This window comes from Stylophora pistillata, chromosome 1 (genome assembly GCF_964205215.1).
Source record: "Stylophora pistillata chromosome 1, jaStyPist1.2, whole genome shotgun sequence".
Lineage (NCBI taxonomy): Eukaryota > Metazoa > Cnidaria > Anthozoa > Scleractinia > Pocilloporidae > Stylophora > Stylophora pistillata.
In genome coordinates this window covers 17205053-17213479 of record NC_142519.1, presented here as the reverse complement: position 1 = coordinate 17213479, position 8427 = coordinate 17205053, and positions in this window count along the sequence as shown.

Below are 8427 nucleotides of genomic sequence, written 5' to 3'. Positions count from 1 at the left end.
TCACTTGCAATTGGGAGTAGAGATACACGATGGTTGCCATTTACATGAAAATTTTAGAGGCTCTAGTCGAAAAAAAACAAAAACTAGGGGGTTGTCGATCCATAATTTTCGTCATGCTATTGTTGAGATTTTTAATTACAATATCCATAGACTCCGTAACTGAACATTCAACATTTGCATCATCGTAAGTAACACTAACAACGTTATATTCCGTTACAGTGGCAAGCTTTCATTAATTCTAGTTACGACAAGTTATTCTTAGCGTTATCCTATATAAAAAGTATTTGAAATGTCTTGGTTACAGGGCATGAAAATGCTACATACAGATAACATAATATTAATAATAAAACTGTTGCTTTATCTTAACTTGTTCTCTGCTTTTCCTACACGAGTCAACTCAAGACGAGGTTCGAAAGCTGATAAAATGCGGTGAAAGAAAACCGCAACTGTCAGATTAAGTGATCCAGTTTAAGGAATTGGATAATCTCAGAGTATAGTTTAAGAGCCTCGCGTTCATTTAAAGGTGGAGAATAATCTGGTTTGATCAATCTCACTAACTCTTCTATATCCTCGTTATGGTCGATACAATTCTCAGCATACATCTCGTTGCACAGATTTACATCCTCGATGTTGACATTTACCAAGTAGTTGTGTGTTCCATAGATTTCGGGTGTAAAAAACATGACGTCTGATTTTCCACCCTCCACTTCCAGTCGCTGTTGTCGCTGAATATTATGCGTATTCCACAACTCTGCCACAAGATATAATTCCTGGCGAAGGATAGGCAAGAAAAAAAATCTGAGACATTCCGTGACGAGGTAATTGTCATGGTACAAACCACAATCACGGAGGTCTTTAAAAAAGTTTACCCACCATCCCCCTTCACCCTCTCGAAATTTAGACCACCAAGCTTCTATGCGTTGATTTCCGGTGCTTTTTCCTTCGATGAAACTTACACTTCCAGAAAAATGGTCATCGTCATGCCAACGAAAAAATTGTTGAAGAGTGCCAATGATTGTGTTTTCGGTTCCCCTGTCACAGCGCATCCTTCTTGGAACCCCTCCAAGTTGTAGAATAGCAGTTAGGTAGTTTGAGGCAATAACCCTGGGATTTTTGTTCGTGGAACCGACTTCTATCGTCTACCACCGTCATGAACGAAAAAGCCGAAGGGCGCAAGCTTATCCCATCCGTCAAAGTGCCATAAGAAGTTTGGCCCTGGGGTGACGTATCTTCGTCTCTTTAGCCTACGTCTTTGACGACGCTCCACTCCTTCAGGGCCTAAAGCCCGAAGGGATTTCATAACAGTATCTCCTCTTACTTGCAAATTGTACGTTCGCCTTAAGCGCCTCGTGAGTTGACGATAGCCCAGAAAGGAACCACACGAGTTCTCCAATTCTTCCAGAATAGCAGCCACTATTCGCTCAAGGGGCGATTCGTTGTTGTATCTCGCCCTTTTAAGTCCCAAACGTTGTAAAATTCGTTTTAAAGTACGCACTGAGAGTACTATGCCATGTTGTAAAGCTAAAAAGCCAGTAATTTCAGCGTTGGTAAATCCTTGAGAGAAGTAGCGTCTGACTGCATTTTCTCTCTCAAAGCCAGAGTGTTTGTTTAGAGCAGGTGTGTAGACAGGTAAAACGCTCTGCACTAGACATAGCGTGTTTAGAAGGAAGATAAGACGAAGCAACCTATTTCAGAACATAGTAAACGTTAATTAAAGTACCATTCACTCGCGTCTTAAATAGAATGATTAAAACAAGTAAGGATCAGGGACTCTTCACTTGCTGAAACATGATGACGCACACTGAGGGATTCCAAATGTTTTTTTTTTTCACGTTTGGAAGACTGAGGACAGAACTCTGAAGTCTGAAGTCTAATTTCGTGAACTGTGAAGGCTTAAATCTTCAACTCTCTAGTCACCTTTATTAAGTCTTAAGTCTGAAGTCTGAAGTCTGAAGTCTGAAGTCTGAAGTATGAAGTATGAAGTATGAAGTCCCTTCTCGGCTTTCGCACATTTGTGTTCGAATGAATTTAATTGAGAAGGTCGGTACCAATTTAAAAACAGGTGTCGGTTTTTGTTTGTTTTGAGCGAACTGAGACAATTTGTTTGTAGTCTAAAAGTTGGGAACCTTCCTCAGCTAAACAAACAGAAACGGAGACGGTTTTGGAAGAGGCTCTACAGAACACAAATAACAGAGACGACGGTGAAAATTGTAAAGAAGAAGGAGGAGATCTGTTTTTCTGTCCAGAAGAGGGATGTGTCAAGTCCTTTCAACAATACTTATCGTTAGAAAAACATCTGGACTGTGGTAAACACCAGTATGCCCTGGAACAGGAAATTCTCTTCTTTCACATCCCCATAATCCCTTGCGCCTTGGGGGGTAACCAGTCTGACAACAAAGCTAAGGACGCCATATCTGTTTACAAAACTCTTATATATCATCGTAATGTACATGCGAAAAAACGACTTTTGCTGTGCTCCAAGCTGCTCAAATAATCGGAAAAGAAACCCAAATCTCAAGTTTTACAGAATTCCGGTGCTGGTGTCCTACCAGAAATAGTTGATGAAGTAGCATCTATGTCAGTGGAGGATCATGGCTCTGTGCTACCGATGGGATGGGTTCTTAAGTAAGCAGGATTACAAAGAAAGAGTCTCACGGAGGCGCAGAAAAACTATCTGACTGGAGTCTTTGAAGTTGAAGAACACACTGGGGAAAAAAGCAGGTCCAACGAGTGGCTCTAAGGCAATGCGTAAAGTAAAGCATAGTGACGGCTCTAATATCTTCGACAAGAGTGACTGTCTGACCATAAACGAGCTGAATCGTTTGAAAAAAAAAGCTAGGTGATGACAGTTTTGAAATTGATTCTGAGGCTAGACCTTGTTTTACGAGTGGTTCACTGACTTTACAAAGAAAGATGGTTTATGTGAATTATCACAGTAGAATATAGCTGAGGGTATGAAATGTAAAAATTGATATTGAAACTAAAAAGAATCGTTGGTTTGAAATGTTTAGCAGCAGCATTATATAAAGGGTTCATGATTTTCTAGCCACAGAAGTCCGTACAGGTGAACTTCCGCTCTCAATTCCGGAAATATAAATTGGTCACGCAACCGTTAAGCGGTTTTCTTGCAGCATTACCGTGAATACATGTTCGGCGAATCCAACTTGCTGAGAACGCCCTACTTCGTCCGCAAGGAAAATTTAAGTTGTTATTATACTCTAAAAATGTGAAAGTCTTAATACGCTGGTAAAGAAGGTCAAATGAGCCTTCAATTTCATGATCAAAAGATTTGAATTGAATTGAATCTTTATTAAGTCATAAGATAAATAATCACATATCCTATGTTACAACATTAAAAGAAGGTATATATATAAATTACAGAGAAAATCAAGATAAAAATTATAAGACTAGATTATGTTTAAAAATTAAGCGATTGACAAACGTGTTTTTGAACCTATCAGTGTTTATTTTAGGATGGTGACTTGTCTCTTTCCTCAGATTGTACTTGGTTGATTTCTTTTTTGGCATTATAGCTCTTAAAGGGTGTATTGTATTATTAAAAACATTCTTGAAGATACGTGTGTCCTGTTGAACTAACAATTCATAAACATTAATGTGGTCGGATGTATACTTGCGCTTATAACATCGATCTAAGAAACATTGGATTGTTGTTAATTCGGAATTTACAGCGCCAAATACGGACAGCCCGTGTAATATATTTGGTAGAACCAGATTTAGAAACAGATGGTCTATTTCGGCCTAATTGTACCCTTCTTTCCTTAAAGATCTTAAAATGAACAGGCACTTGTTTGCTTTAATTAGTTTTTCCCGAATATGTGTTATGAACCTACTGTCTTCGTGAAATGTTACCCCTAAAATAGTAAGCTCTTTTGTCTGTGGTATTCCAGACACAATCGGAAACTCTATTGTACAACCTTTCTTGCGGAAAATGATTTCCTTGCACTTAGATGGATTGCTACACATACCATTACTTCTAGACCACTGGGAAAAGTGATTAATCAGTGCGATAGAATTGTCATTATCACCTATCACAGGCGAGATAATGGTTGTATCATCTGCATATTTTACCAGCACGCTCTTATTGTCCAAGTGTATCTCTAAATCACTGAGAAAGACATTGAACAAGTGCGGCCCGCTGACACTTCCTTGGGTGGTACCTTTGTTGACACTTTTCCATTTTCCAATAAACCCATTTCTAATGACTCTCTGCTGCCTGTCTTCCAAAAAGCTTAGATACCAGTTAACTATAAAAGGATTTAGGGGGAGTTGCTTCAATTTGTGTGAGAGGAGATCGTGTTTCACACTATAAAAAGCCTTGCTGAAATCCATAGCGAATAGGCGTACCGCTTTGCACTCTAGGATATCAAGATATTGATTGACAGTATGTTGGATAGTCAGTAGAGCATTGGTACAGCTCCCTCCCTCTATGTATGCAAACTGTGAGATCCCAGAATGTTCATCGAAGGTCTCCCTTGCGTGTGTTCCTAAGACAGCTATTCAATTCCGGAAATATAAATTCTTTCTTTCTTTCTTTGCTTTATAATTGATTCTTTCCCGAAACTGTCACGGATTTAAGATATGTTTCAAATGTGTCAGTTTTTAATAGACGGCTCGTTAAATTGTTTGCCTTTGGTTTGCTTATTGGTTCGAAACTGAGTTTGGAGAATAGAAAAACGAAAATCACTTCTAAATCTGATCTCTGATCTTGTATTCGGAGACGAGGTCGGCAAATCTTCACACCAAAACATCCACGTCCGGTCTTCACGCTGGCGTGTGAACAAACATGACAGCCGCGTTATCTTGTCTTGTAGTTTGATTGAAATTTGTATCAAACAAAGTGACAGCAGAAATAAAATCTATGTCTTTGATTTGAAAACATGTTTCTTAAGTTCGTATTAACAAAGATTAAATACATAGACAATAAAAAAGATTTAAAGATTTAGTAATACATAGAAAATAAAATTAACAAATGCGAGTTCAAGAGTTACAACTAATTTGCATAGGGGAGGTCGCTACACAAATACTTTAGCACGGATAGAATCCGTTTGCACGTTCAAACTCGGTGTTAATTGTTTGATGTAAAGCATCTCGTTGACAAGACAATCGAATTTGTTCATGCACTTCTTGAGAACTTTGAAACAGCTAAGAAGGTCCGCAGGGACAGCACCTGCGTGGTCGTTGTCGTAGTGCTTGCGTACTGAAGATGAAGTGCTCTTATGGCTATCCACGCGGGCATATAAATGCCCGCGTATGTAACCAACATAGCTCCCTGTATCGCACAGGTTACATTTAAATTGGTACCCTACGCACTGTTGATTAACCAGCTGTGGTTTGGTTTCACATTCTTTAAGGTCTTGGCCAATTTTCCCACTGACAAATATGGGCTGGATTGTGGCTTGGAGCTTAATGCTAAGGTATTTCAACTGCGTCTTAAGATCTTAACAATGTTAGCGGAGTCTTGGTCCTTGAAGGGTATGACTACTCGGGTTACATCATTTTTCGCCAATCTTCCCAACGCCTACAATGGCTGCTGGTCAGCAACTCTCAAGTTAATAAAGGTGTTAATGCTGCATTTGTTAATTTTATTTTCATTTGTACCCTTGATAATGGTGTCATGAAGTTGCCGAAACGTCGGGATATTATATCGCTCGTTTTTACCTGTCTATGTGTTTCTTAATTTTTTACTTTAATCCCGCTTTTGATTAAAAGCTATCTTTGAAATAATTATATTTCTGTGTGTTACTTCATAAATTGGAAGGTTGGTTAAAAACAGGGCATGTTATCCAACTTTAAAATTCAATTTCTTTACGTTAAATCATTTCCCCCAAAAGTCCTTTGGAGATGTAAAAGCACGATTACTCGGCTTTCAAAATCCAGATTTTTCGACGTATTTCATTCAGTACCACATACTTAGATTAAAGGTTATTTTTTAGTGAGTTTTCATCTTAATAAAAGAGGGTTCGCAGAATTTAATTATATTTTCAAAGAAAATGGAAGAGAATTGCTCAAATTCTTTTAAACATATATTTTGGCATCATTCTACAAGATTCAGTAGATTTCATTTCTTTAGAGTGTGTTGTTTCGTTAAGCGAAGCCTTCTTTTACGCCCAAAATTTAAAACTCAAATTGTGCCAAATTCTCAGGATTCGGTTATGATCGATTTTCTCGAAAACTGATCGATATTTAGCCAAACAAATGATGCAGCGTTTTCTTTTACATTAAGGCTACCTAACCTGAGAATATGGGCCAAATTGAATTTTGAGCTGTTGCCACGAAATGTTTGACCGATGGTAACATTTGCTCTTAAATACTTATTTTCCCAAACTATCTAAAATCAAAACTACCAAAAATTGTTACTGTGTAAAATCACATTCAACTTTGCTAGTTGCTAATTACAACAACTACGTAAGCCAACAGTAACAATAATGGAGTTCGTCTCAATAAATCGATAATTCGTGATAATTCTAACATATTTGTTTACATATATATCTTTTTTCAGGAGAGGACAACGGTCTCTGAATAAATATACAGGTCTCGCAACATTTCAGTCAAATTTCACGGTCTTGCAGTCTATTTTTTGAGCGGTCTCGAATTTTTTGCAAAGCCGTGGTCTGGCACCTCAAAACGTCTCCGTCACGCAGACATGACGCTGGTCTCGCCGTCTCCCAAAGTCTCGCACATACCATTCGCCACCTAGTCCGCGTTTAACTTTTTTTGTAAACATGGAGGTGGTATCAGAAAATCGCTCTGCTCCGAAAAAGCGGTCATTAGATAAATATAATGAAAAGATAACTTACAAAAGATTATTGCCCGCGGGATCTTTCTCTGGCGAGGAAGAATTCTCAATCGGCTCCGAACGCGTGGACGGAGTTGGCGGGTTGGTGGGTCCAACGTCTGATTCCTCACTAAAAAGAAAACAAAGTCAGTCAAAAATTAAAAGACAGCCAAGTTCTTTAACAAAATTTGTAAACTTACCTTGTACTGTCGTCCATTGTATCTGTTCAGCACGCGGTGAGGACGGTCCAGGAACGGTGTCATATAATCATTCAACTTATTAACTTTATTGATTTGGATTCTTAAAATTTCCCAAATCGAAGTTTAACTCGAAGTCCAACTCGAAGTCCAACTCGAAGTCCAACTCGAACTCGAACTCGAATTCAAACTGGATGGTTCGGGATTCCCTTTCTTGCTAATCCTTATTTATTGAATTTCGTTTACGGGAAAGATGATTCCACCAAAAGCTACCTCGCTCCCAGCATGTGGCTTCTAACTTTGTTTGTAATAGGGCCAAATTAGCATCTGAGTTGTACGAGTTCCAATGCTACCAAAGCCTGAAATTTACCAGGCATTTTTTCTGTAATTGCTTCGAACGCAGCTCACACCTGTAAGATTTATTCCTCTCTTGAATTATCCAATCCATTCGTGTCTTACGATTTCCACCATAAATGGCATAAAAGTCCCATGAAAACCGATATCGCACGAATCGTGAAGCGATGAGTGCGATATCGGTTTTCAAGTGAAATTTAACGCAGAATTCACCAGTCAAGTAAAAATTTTCCTTGAATCGCATGGAAATGAAATTGAAAATGAAAATGAAGAGAAGAAGAAAACAGCATTAAGTATACGTAGATGCGAAACAATATTACTTAGCCTCGTATTCAACTCGCAGTTCCACGCTTGATAATATACATGCAAAAATTACTCAGTTCTAATTCGTTAAGATAAATGCAGTTTTCAGGTAATTCAATGCAGGAGAGAGTTAATTCAGTGCAGAAGAGATTTAATTCAGTGCAAAGAAAGTAACAAACCAGACACTCCGATTGGTCAATAATCAAAGAAACTCACAGAATTATCAAACTCACTGAACAATTCCTTAAACTGTTTGGCCGGACTTTGAACTTCTGTGCGCCTTAAAGTTGTGAAAATTTCATTTTATCTTATTGTTTTGATCATACGCGGTTGTTTTGACCGAACGCACAATGTCACTTGGAGAGTTTGGATGAGCTGAATTACGCATGCTTGTGGATTGTTTGTTACTAATCATCTATTGGCGGACAGACGCATAAATGACGAGACCATTAACAATATTTTGCTTTTTTATCAGACGAAAAAAAATAGATTTCATGTTACTCTGGGTCTGTTTAGTACCAAGTGACAGAACATGACAAAATTTGGCCGTAAGTAACATCAGTGACACCCTCGGCTGCCTCTCGTGTGCGGCTTTCAGGTTCTTACGACATTTGACGTCATCTGTGATTCATTACCCCACAGATGCAATACAATATTTGTTGATGTGCTTAAAGTTTGTGAATCAGTTTTCATCAGCTACATCATATGATGTTATCTTTCTCTGATGCAACGATAAATATGCCATGAAACGTAAAATTTGGTTCGAAGGTGTGTTCT